The sequence below is a fragment of the Eutrema salsugineum genome, unplaced genomic scaffold (assembly GCF_000478725.1).
Source record: "Eutrema salsugineum unplaced genomic scaffold, Eutsalg1_0 scaffold_12, whole genome shotgun sequence".
NCBI lineage: Eukaryota > Viridiplantae > Streptophyta > Magnoliopsida > Brassicales > Brassicaceae > Eutrema > Eutrema salsugineum.
The window spans coordinates 2120277-2132020 of record NW_006256895.1 but is presented as its reverse complement, the minus strand read 5'-3'; the positions used below and the strand labels follow the sequence as shown (position 1 = coordinate 2132020).

The following is an 11744-nucleotide window of genomic DNA, read 5'->3' as shown; positions in this document are numbered from 1 at the left end:
AACGTTAATTTCAATTATTTTATAATTTTTGGATATACAGATAATATATTGGGACCGATTATATTTGAGCATTAACAAATGTATTAGTGTAACATGGTTGTTGTTTTCTATTAAGAAAAATGATTAAGCTACTTATTTCAAGCACAAATAAATTTGAGAATAAAACCAAAAGAAAGTAGTGCAACAAACCAACCAAATCGTTTGAGAATAAGTTAAAAAAAACAAAAAAAAAAAACAAAATTTTTAAGGAGTGGATCATTTTTTAGTCTTCTCAAATTTCATCTTCTTGGATTTAATCTTCTCACCATCAACCTTTTCATCCTTAATCATCTCAAGCTTGATTGTTTTAGTGGAATGTTTATTCGTTGTGATGTATATCTCAGATGCATCTACAATATATTATGATCTTAACCTGCCAAAGACAATACACAAACGTAGGGTAGAAAAATAGTTATAACTAAATCAGAATCATTTTATATTAATCAATTAGATGACTAAGCAATGGATGTAGATATTAAGTTTGAGATTAGGTTGAATGCAGAATATGGCTGGAGATCAAGTAAAATTACTGATTTTTATCAAATCGAAGTAAGAACTATTACGTCAGAAGTCAGCTATAACTTTCTCAAGGAAAACTTCTCAAGCTATAAGAGCAAGGGCTAAACAGATCCTGGAAATCGAAAATGAAGGAGGAGTAGGCAAATACCTAGGCCTACCTGAGCATTTTGGAAGGAAGAAAAAAGATCTTTTCAGCTCTATTGTGGATCGAATAAGACAGAAAGCAATTGCTAGATCAACAAAACTCCTTTCCAGTGCGGGGAAGATGGTTCTCCTCAAATCTGTCCTATCGTCAATGCCAACCTATGCAATGTCTTGTTTCAAGCTCCCGATCAACCTATGCAACAGAATCCAGTCTGTGTTAACGAGATTCTGGTGGGACGCGGATCCAGATACTAAAAAGATGTGCTGGATCGCCTGGCACAGGCTCGCGAGAAGTAAAAAGGAAGGAGGACTGGGATTTCGAGAGATACAAACCTTTAATGACGCAATGCTAGCTAAATTGAGCTGGAGAATGCTAATGAACCCAGACTGTCTCCTGCACCGAATTCTAAAAGGGAAATACTTCATGAGCTCTAATTTCTTGGAGGCAGATTTGCAAGATGCATCATCACACGGATGGAAAGGAATAATAGTGGGAAGAGACTTACTGAAGAAAAGGCTGGGAAAAGCCATTGGTAATGGCAAAACAACAAGTCTATGAGAAGAAAACTGGATATCCACGTCCCAGCTCCGTAAGCCAATCGGGCCAGCCCTGGAACACGTTTACAATTTGAAAGTCTCAGACCTGATCAACGAAGATACAAAAGAATGGAAAGAAAATATGATCAGGGAGATACTACCCGAGTTTGAAACTGAGATAAAGTGCATCAAGCTAAGCCACACGGACGTGGAAGACAGATTCATCTGGACACCACATCCCTCCGGAAACTACACGACAAGATCGGGATACCATTCATCACTGCCACAACCGATCATGAACACACTCTCAACAGATATAAGAGAAGACTTTGATTGGAATAAGGAGATTTGCAAGAAGCGTGTTCAGAGAAATTAAAGCTGTTTCTATGGAAACTAGTGAAAAGAGCCTTACCGCTAGGAGACAACCTTGTCAAACAAAAGGTTATCTCGGATTCTTCCTGCATTCACTGTGGAGCCTCGGAATCAGAGGTACACCTATTCTTTCATTGTCCCTTTGCTGTGGAAATATGGAACCAGATCCCCACCTCGAGCTCACTTGACACAACCCAGATCCTGGATATCATTTCCGGGATTAGAGCCTCGCGACATCTGATCTGCCTCCCTCCTTCGGGAGTTGGTCGCGGACCTCTTTACCCCTGGATCCTGTGGAATATCTGGACATCACGGAACAGAAGAGTCTTTAATGAGAGAACGTTCACTCCACTAGAAACAATATCCATCATCGTCAAAGGAGCTAGAGAGTGGCAAGAAGCACAACCAGTAAAACAATCAATACCTGAATCAACGAGGAGAGCATGGAGACCACCAATCCCGACGAACTCGATCAGATGTTTTGTCGATGGAGCATGGAACAGTGCATCTCTCGCCGCAGGATTAGGCTGGGTTCTCTAAGACGAACAGGGAAACACCCTCCTCACAGGATCGGAAGTACATGCACCAGTGGGTTCTGCTCTGGTTGCAGAAGGGTTGGCACTCCGAAGGTCGCTTCAATCTGCACTGGATAGAGGCATTCGCCGAATGTGGATCGCTTCGGACTCCGAAAATCTCATCAAGAGCATCAATTTGGAGATCAACATAGCAGAGATCTACGGTGTGTTGCAAGACATCAAAAAGATGAAAAGATCTTTTGATTTTGTGGACTTTGTGTTTATTCCCCGTGAAACTAATTCTTTGGCGGATCGTGTAGCAAAAAACTGTTTGTGGGCCTTTTCTGAGACCCGAGCCACTCTTGGGCCGCTTATGAATTAATCAAATGAAGGAACATTTTGATCAAAAAAAAAAAAATGGATCTAGATCTAAGCCTATGCCAGATGAAATTCTCACCGACTCTCACACTAATAGCTTACTTTTTTATGTTCAAATTATTATTTATAAATAACAGAAAGAGAAAAGATGAAAAAACTGAAGTCACTAAGTCAAAATATATACAAACAATTCTTAGGAAAAGTTATAGTATAAAATACTATAAGAACCGTTGTCAAAAGTCAAAGGAAAGCGTCAATATACTTCTCAAGCAAGGCGTTTCTACTACAAGAAAACACAGTTTTTGTGATTACCTTTTGTGACTCTTTTTTTTAGGTCGCAAAAGGAGAGACGATATTGTGACTATTTGCGACAAATAAGTGACTACTAACAATGCAGAGGGATAATAATCGCAAATTACAAACGAAACGGAGTAGTCAGAAAAGAGTCGCTAATTAGCTACTAATTAAAAACTGATAATCGACTGCATAGTTATGGTCGCAAAACAATCGGAAATTAAGATGAATTAGCGACTCTCATTTAAGTTGTAAAGTGGTGTCGCAAAAGTAGTTCCAAATATGTGACGGATTTGCAACGAAAAATATTTATACATATGTCGAGAAAATATATTTTAAATTTTTTTATAAAAGTCACAAAAATGTCTTAAAATATTCACTAATTTGCAACTGATTTGCGACCAACATCTGAAATTATGACAAATTTGCATCTGTTTAGCAACTCCACGCGACTTTTTATAAAAACTTCATCAATATGGAATTGTAGGTATGTTAATATGTACGTTTTTACATAGATTTGAACTACTATATACATTGAATCATGATCACAGAGAAAAAACTTTAAAATTCCTAAATATTAAACTTATGTTTGCACCTTCTCATGACATGTTAAAAGTGTATATGTGTTTTCTATAGAATGATTTTCAAAAATAGAAAATTTTCAAAATTTACTTACCATATCTTAGTTTACACTTTAAATATAGAGTTTAGTGTTAGAATAAGAATAAAAATTATTGTAAGTCATATTTATATTCTTCTAGGTTCTTAAAGATTATGATTTAGGGTATAGATTTGCGTAGAGTCACAAAACTGTAACACCCCGACCTTGGGTTCCAAAAGAAACCAGGCTAAACTGGTGGTATTAGCTATCCTAACCCAATAAATTCTGAATAACATCTTATTCTTATTCCAAAACCAAACCCAAATCCAAGCTTTACAATTAAAAATGAAATACTAAAAATGAATCCGAATAAAATAGAAAACATTGTTTTAAAAGAAAATATGAAATAGTTCTTAAAATATATCTCTGAAGGCACACCACACTAGAGCTACTCATCTAGTTCTTCCCAAACATCATCACAATCACATTCATTAGACTCACCTGCAATATGGATTTAGAAGAGAGGGGTGAGTAATTTGGGGAAATTACTCAGTGAGAACCAAACCAGGCACTCTTCCCACTCGATCATTTCCAACCAATATGACAAGTATAAACCCAACAAGCAACAAACAAGCACTTTAGAAATGCACAAACAACTATCAAAGAGGCGTCTCCAATCTTGTCAGGTCACACAGACAGGCTCCGCCAGGTCACATAGACAGGCTCTACATTGCCAGGTCACAGAAACAGGCACCGGGTCACACAGACAGGCTCAACATTGCCAGGTCACACAGACAAGCTATGCCAGGTCACAAAGACAGACATGGTGGTTCGTCTAACCACCTGACGATTAATTAATGCCACGGTCACACAGATGGCACTAATCCAGCAATCAATCCGTACCTCGGCACACCTCCACCGAGACGGACACCTGATCTAGCTATTTTTACCAAACACTAACCACAAAGCAGGGTGAACAATCAGCTATGCTGGTGCTTCCTCTAATGAAAATCCTAATTCATATTAATTATATATATATACATGGATCTATCTAGATGCACATGAAAACAACCTAGACTTATCAGATTTAGACTTCCCACACCAGAAGAAGATAAAAGAATAAGAAGAAGAACCTAGATCTAATCCTCACTTTAGCAACAAAGCAGATCTGGACACCCGACACGGAAATAGCGATATCTCCCGACACAGATCTCCGATCCGGATGAACTTAGTCTCTCTAGAAAGAAGACACTTGGGGCTTCACTTTGATAGGTTTTACGTCGCGTGGTTCCTCACGGATCGCGGGGAAATTTTCACACAAGACAGCGGCGGTTTCTCCTTCTTCTCTCTTTCTCTCTTTTCTTTGGGTGGCTAGGGTTTTTAGAAGACAAATGAGGCTCCTTCATTACAAAACATAAAAGCAGATAATTCAGTCTGGTCCAGTAAAGGCTAACTTCCTGCAAATAAAAGAACAAACAAAAACTAGAAAAGCTAACCTAGGTGGTGTTTTTTTTTATTTTTTTTAATCCAAAATTCACTTTTTTTTTGAAAATTAAAATTATTATTATTTTATTTTTAATCCAAAAATATTGGAAAAATATTTGAAAACTTTATTTTTTTAATGTATATATATATATATATATTTGAAATCCGATTCCCAACCCCACTACTCTAGACTTAACACTCTCTCTTTTCCTAGCTCGAACCTAAGCTCTGATACCAATTGTAACACCCTGACCCTGGGTTCCAAAGGAAACCAGGCTAAACCGGTGGTATTAGCTATCCTAAACCAATAAATTCTGAATAACATCTTATTCTTATTCCAAAACCAAACCCAAATCCAAGTCTTACAATTAAAAATGAAATACTAAAAATGAATCCGAATAAAATAGAAAACATTGTTTTAAAAGAAAATACGAAATAGTTCTTAAAATAAATAAAACTTCCTCCATCTCTGAAGGCACACCACACTAGAGCTACTCGTCTAGTTCTTCCCAAACATCATCACAATCACATTCATTAGACTCACCTGCAATATGGATTTAGAAGAGAAGGGTGAGTAATTTGGGGAAATTACTCAGTGAGAACCAAACCAGGCACTCTTCCCACTCGATCATTTCCAACCAATATGACAAGTATAAACCCAACAAGCAACAAACAAGCACTTTAGAAATGCACAAACAACTATCAAAGAGGCGTCTCCAATCTTGCCAGGTCACACAGACAGGCTCCGCCAGGTCACACAGACAGGCTCTACATCGCCAGGTCACAAATACAGGCACCAGGTCACACAGACAGGCTCAACATTGCCAGGTCACACAGACAGGCTATGTCAGGTCACAAAGACTGGCATGGTGGTTCGTCTAACCACCTGACGATGAATTAATGCCACGGTCACACAGACGGCACTAATCCAGCAATCAATTCGTACCTCGGCACACCTCCACCGAGACGGACACCTGATCTAGCTATTTTTACCAAACACTAACCACAAAGCAGGGTGAACAATCAGCTATGCTGGTGCTTCCTCTAATGAGAATCCTAATTCATATTAATTATATATATATATATATATATACATGGATCTATCTAGATGCACATGAAAACAACCTAGACTTATCAGATTTAGACTTCCCACACCAGAAGAAGATAAAAGAATAAGAACAAGAACCTAGATCTAATCCTCACTTTAGCAACAAAGCAGATTTGGACACCCAACACGGAAATAGCGATATCTCCCGGCACAGATCTCCGATCCGGATGAACTTAGTCTCTCTAGAAAGAAGACACTTGGGGCTTCACTTTGATAGGTTTTACGTCGCGTGGTTCCTCACGGATCGCGGGGAAATTTTCACACAAGACAGCGGCGGTTTCTCCTTCTTCTCTCTTTCTCTCTTTTCTTTGGGTGGCTAGGGTTTTTAGAAGACAAATGAGGCTCCTTCATTACAAAACATAAAAGCAGATAATTCAGTCTGGTCCAGTAAAGGCTAACTTCCTGCAAATAAAAGAACAAACAAAAACTAGAAAAGCTAACCTAGGTGGTGTTTTTTTTTATTTTTTTTAATCCAAAATTCACTTTTTTTTTGAAAATTAAAATTATTATTATTTTATTTTTAATCCAAAAATATTGGAAAAATATTTGAAAACTTTATTTTTTTAATGTATATATATATATATATATTTGAAATCCGATTCCCAACCCCACTACTCTAGACTTAACACTCTCTCTTTTCCTAGCTCGAACCTAAGCTCTGATACCAATTGTAACACCCTGACCCTGGGTTCCAAAGGAAACCAGGCTAAACCGGTGGTATTAGCTATCCTAAACCAATAAATTCTGAATAACATCTTATTCTTATTCCAAAACCAAACCCAAATCCAAGTCTTACAATTAAAAATGAAATACTAAAAATGAATCCGAATAAAATAGAAAACATTGTTTTAAAAGAAAATACGAAATAGTTCTTAAAATAAATAAAACTTCCTCCATCTCTGAAGGCACACCACACTAGAGCTACTCGTCTAGTTCTTCCCAAACATCATCACAATCACATTCATTAGACTCACCTGCAATATGGATTTAGAAGAGAAGGGTGAGTAATTTGGGGAAATTACTCAGTGAGAACCAAACCAGGCACTCTTCCCACTCGATCATTTCCAACCAATATGACAAGTATAAACCCAACAAGCAACAAACAAGCACTTTAGAAATGCACAAACAACTATCAAAGAGGCGTCTCCAATCTTGCCAGGTCACACAGACAGGCTCCGCCAGGTCACACAGACAGGCTCTACATCGCCAGGTCACAAATACAGGCACCAGGTCACACAGACAGGCTCAACATTGCCAGGTCACACAGACAGGCTATGTCAGGTCACAAAGACTGGCATGGTGGTTCGTCTAACCACCTGACGATGAATTAATGCCACGGTCACACAGACGGCACTAATCCAGCAATCAATTCGTACCTCGGCACACCTCCACCGAGACGGACACCTGATCTAGCTATTTTTACCAAACACTAACCACAAAGCAGGGTGAACAATCAGCTATGCTGGTGCTTCCTCTAATGAGAATCCTAATTCATATTAATTATATATATATATATATATATACATGGATCTATCTAGATGCACATGAAAACAACCTAGACTTATCAGATTTAGACTTCCCACACCAGAAGAAGATAAAAGAATAAGAACAAGAACCTAGATCTAATCCTCACTTTAGCAACAAAGCAGATTTGGACACCCAACACGGAAATAGCGATATCTCCCGGCACAGATCTCCGATCCGGATGAACTTAGTCTCTCTAGAAAGAAGACACTTGGGGCTTCACTTTGATAGGTTTTACGTCGCGTGGTTCCTCACGGATCGCGTGGTTCCTCACGGATCACTGGGAAATTGTCACACAAGACAGCGGCGGTTTCCCCTTCTTCTCTCTTTCTCTCTTTTATTTGGGTGGCTAGGGTTTTTAGAAGACAAATGAGGCTCCTTTTCATTTAATTTCCTATTTATACTAGGGTTGCTGGAGTGGGCTTGGCATTGATGGGTTTTCCCCAATTGGGCCGAAATTAGGATATTACAAAAACAGTCACAGTTTGTGATTACTTTGATACTGTTTTGCAGCCAAATAATATGAGATGATTTTGCGACCGTATCTTAAACGATTTGGTGAAATGTTACGCGGTAACTTATCCCTCTTTTTAACTATTTGCCACTAATATCTGCGATAATTTGGGACTCTTACAGGTTTTGGAAAATAAGTACTGGAAAATAATAAGTACTGGAAAATAAGTACCTTTTTCCTCAGAGCATCTCCAATTTTTTCCTCCATTTTTATCTCCAAAATGGAGTTGGATTTCTCTCCAATGTATTCCTCCATTTTCAACTCCAAAAAGAATATTTTCAGTATATTTTTCATTTTTATTTTATTGTTAATTATTAATAATGCACTTTATTTATAAAAATTACAAATAAATCCATTTATTTTTTTCAGTTAAAACTTCTATAAATTATAATATTATTTTAAATTCAGCAAATATAATATACAAATAATACTACACACTATTTAAAATAATAAAACAAAGTACATTTTAATTTTATGTATTTCTTATATATTTTTAATTTTATATTATTTCTAGTTTCAGTTAATCTTCTATATTTTTTTTTATTTTCAAATTTTAAATCTATCTATCTTTAATTCTAAATTAAATATATATAATATTAAATATTAAATTATAAATAATATAGTTTTAAGAATTAATGAAAAGTAAAGAACTATTTTGTAAATAAAAAAAGTTCACCTGTAAAATGGAGTTGAAAATGGGGTAAAAAATAACATTTCTCCATTTTACAGGTGAAAATGGAGTAGGGTTAGAGAAAAATTTAAAGAAATGGGGTAGGGTTGGAGATGACCTAAGTGATTCATTCTCTTCTCTCTTCCATCTTTCTCTCGTTCTCTTCTATCTCTCTCGTCTCTGGGATTTTTGTTTTTGTCTCCATTTTTTTCTTCAATCTATTTCTCTTGTTTCCTTTTTTATTTTACGCTCTGATTTCTCTGATTTCTCATCTCTATTCTCTACTTTTCATTCCCGATTCTGCTTTTCTGCTTTTCGATTGCTTCTCTTCTCTTCGTGGCTGTTAGGGCAAAGTCGAGTAGAGGTCGAGACTGAATCTTCCGGTACATTGGTTGATTGAGATTTTGTCATGTTTTTGATGATTTTGTCACAGCATTGATTTGATTATTATTGCAATTGGATTGTTTCTGGTTTATTGAAATCAGATCTGAATAAAGCTAGATTTTTTATTGTTGTGTTTATCTTAAATCTAATTAGAATCTTCTGGGTCAATTTTTCTATGAATTTGGGGAAGAACAGACATTTTTTTCCCGTTTCGGATTGAGATTTTGTGGAAAAATGTATAGATTCGATATTCCTCACAAGGCATAATATTCGATTGTTTTTGTAAGAAATCTCATTTTCCTCTGAACAAAATGATTGCCTATTTTACACATATGAGAAACTCATAAGCTGCTTCTTGTTTTTTCTTAGAAAATTCTTAGCTTGTGGATTTGTAAAACTTCTTCTTTTTTTCTTTAATGATTCTCTCCAAATGGGATTATTCTTGGGATAGTGTATGGTTAAAAGTTTAGTTTCTGTTGGTTTCATGATCCATTTGGTGGTTGTAACTTAAGTTAGAACTTAATGGTTTCTTGTGTTTAGGAGCATCGTGTTAAAACTGTGTGTGGTGTTTTATCCGTCATTGTCTATGGATACCGAGAAAAGCCAGTGTTAATTACTTATCCAGATATGACCCTTAACCGTAAGTCTAAAGAATCTTTACAGCCACTAATAAACGGCTAAATTATAGGATCCTTTTGTCTATTTTTTCCGAACTTCTAAGGTATGTTGCTTCTTCTTCAGATATGTCATGCTTCCAAGGATTATTCTTTTGCGCTGAAGCAGCTTCCTTGCTGCTACATAACTTCGTACTGGGTTTTGCTAAGGAGATCCGAACAAAAGTTTAATGCTCTGATACTGAAGAGGCTTTTCATGAGCAAAGTCAACAAGGCTCTTTCTCTCTATACTTGTCACTTTCATGAAGGGCAAGGTTTGATTCCAAACACTCTCACTCTCTTCCTCTATATACTCGTCTATCCCTATCCTTGGTCATTTTCTAACCCTATTTCTATGAATTCTGTTTTCGTTTGGCAAAGTTAAGTGTTTTGATGTTGCCGTATTATGTTGGTAAATGAGAATAAATGGCCACTCACTATCTTCTTTGATTGCATGATTAGAGTTTGTATTCTCTAGATTGTTTGGTTTTATGAGTACTGAAATGTTACGACTTTTAATTTCAGGAGGGTAAGATTGCTGTGTTGGTTGGTGTTGCTATTGATAACTTCTTGATTATGATGGCCTCAGTCGTTTGAAACAGTTTTTAGCCTTGAACAAGCTCAATCTCCGACAGCATATATGTCTTCTCAAGCACCGGAAACCGCAGCCACCAACGCAGCAGCCACATCAACACTCACAGCAGCAGGCAACGCACCAGGCACCCCACCAGAAACCTTACCATCCACCTCTCCATCTTAAAACTTTCATGTTTGAGATTATACATTTTGGATATTTTGTTTCATGTTTTCGATTTTCTTTGTGTAATAGAAACATATTGACTTTTTGGTTTTGGTATTTGTAGTAAGTTTCGAAAATCGAATCGGATTTAAGGAATTTATTTTTTTTTTCTTTTGTTTATTTACTGGTGGTCGCAAATTAGTCTCTAAATTATTACTGATAGTGGGTGTCACAAATTAGTCGCTCATATAAGACTACATCATAAAGTCATTATGTCGTCGCAAAAGAACGACGATGTTGCGACCAAATTATTTAGCGACGAGAAATTTGCGACTACTTTTTTTGGTCTCGAATTAGTCACAAATGAGTCATTTGCGACCATTTTGGGACTCTTTCGTGAGTCACAAAAACTGTGTGTTTTCTTGTAGAATTCACCACATCAATCTTAGCCACATCAATGAGAGTTTTATTGTCTATGTTTTTCAGAGTACTACAAACGCAAGTAAGACAGACACAAAAAACAGCTGTTAACTCAAATATAGAAACCAATTGGTTTCTGAAGTTCTTTGAAAGAGAGTTATGTTTTGTTGAGAAACTTACACTGCTAGGAAAAGGCTTACACAGTTCTTCCTCCCAGAGTTACCAGAAAAGTACAGGGGTTTGTTGTTGTGTTTATTTGGCATGTGCATTGGCATTTGTTGTTGTGTTTATTTGGCATGTCTCTGCTCCGGAAATTGAAGAACAAAAAAGGTTCGCATCAAGACACATAGTTTTTGCTGTGGAGGTCGAGGTTGCTGGCGATAAAAACTGGTCGTGTATTATCGATGGTGTTGTCGCCGGCGATGAGAGTGACGACGTTAACAGCATCGTGTTTGCAGATGGGTTTGGTACACGCCACGTGTTTTTCCTTAAGTCTCAAATCATTACGCGTGTGAGTACACGTGTTAGTTGTGTGTGTATGCTAAGCCTTTTGCAATTGGGCTTAATTATTATGTATTTTGTATGCTTTTAGCCTTGTGGGCTTAATAAAATGTTGGCCGACAAAAAAAAAAAAAAAAAACTGGTGTTATCGACTAATTTTATAAACTATAAATATGTGAGTTAACTATTTGACCAAAAAAAGATATGTGAGTTAATGTTTTATATTTTTCAAATATTCATTAATTAAATACTTTCCAAAATTTAATATCATTAATTAGTTTCCTAAATCTCAGAGAGAAGAAGATTTCGGAGACAATTAGAAGCATTTAAAATCGAATATAATGGAA

The 11744-nt window shown here is 36.6% G+C and overlaps 2 long non-coding RNA genes across 2 annotated transcripts; one reads left to right on the top strand and one right to left on the bottom strand.

Moving 5' to 3' along the window:
• Positions 1-256: 256 nt before the first annotated feature.
• LOC112089282 lies at positions 257-1891 on the bottom strand. The gene is made up of 5 exons (XR_002900932.1): positions 1652-1891; positions 1209-1519; positions 1036-1108; positions 717-895; positions 257-412 (listed from the first exon to the last, which is right to left on the bottom strand). It is a non-coding gene; the product is annotated as an uncharacterized LOC112089282 (long non-coding RNA).
• A 6896-nt stretch (positions 1892-8787) lies between these two features.
• On the top strand, positions 8788-10656 carry LOC112089236. The gene is made up of 4 exons (XR_002900891.1): positions 8788-9083; positions 9625-9724; positions 9826-10012; positions 10263-10656. It is a non-coding gene; the product is annotated as an uncharacterized LOC112089236 (long non-coding RNA).
• Positions 10657-11744: the final 1088 nt, after the last annotated feature.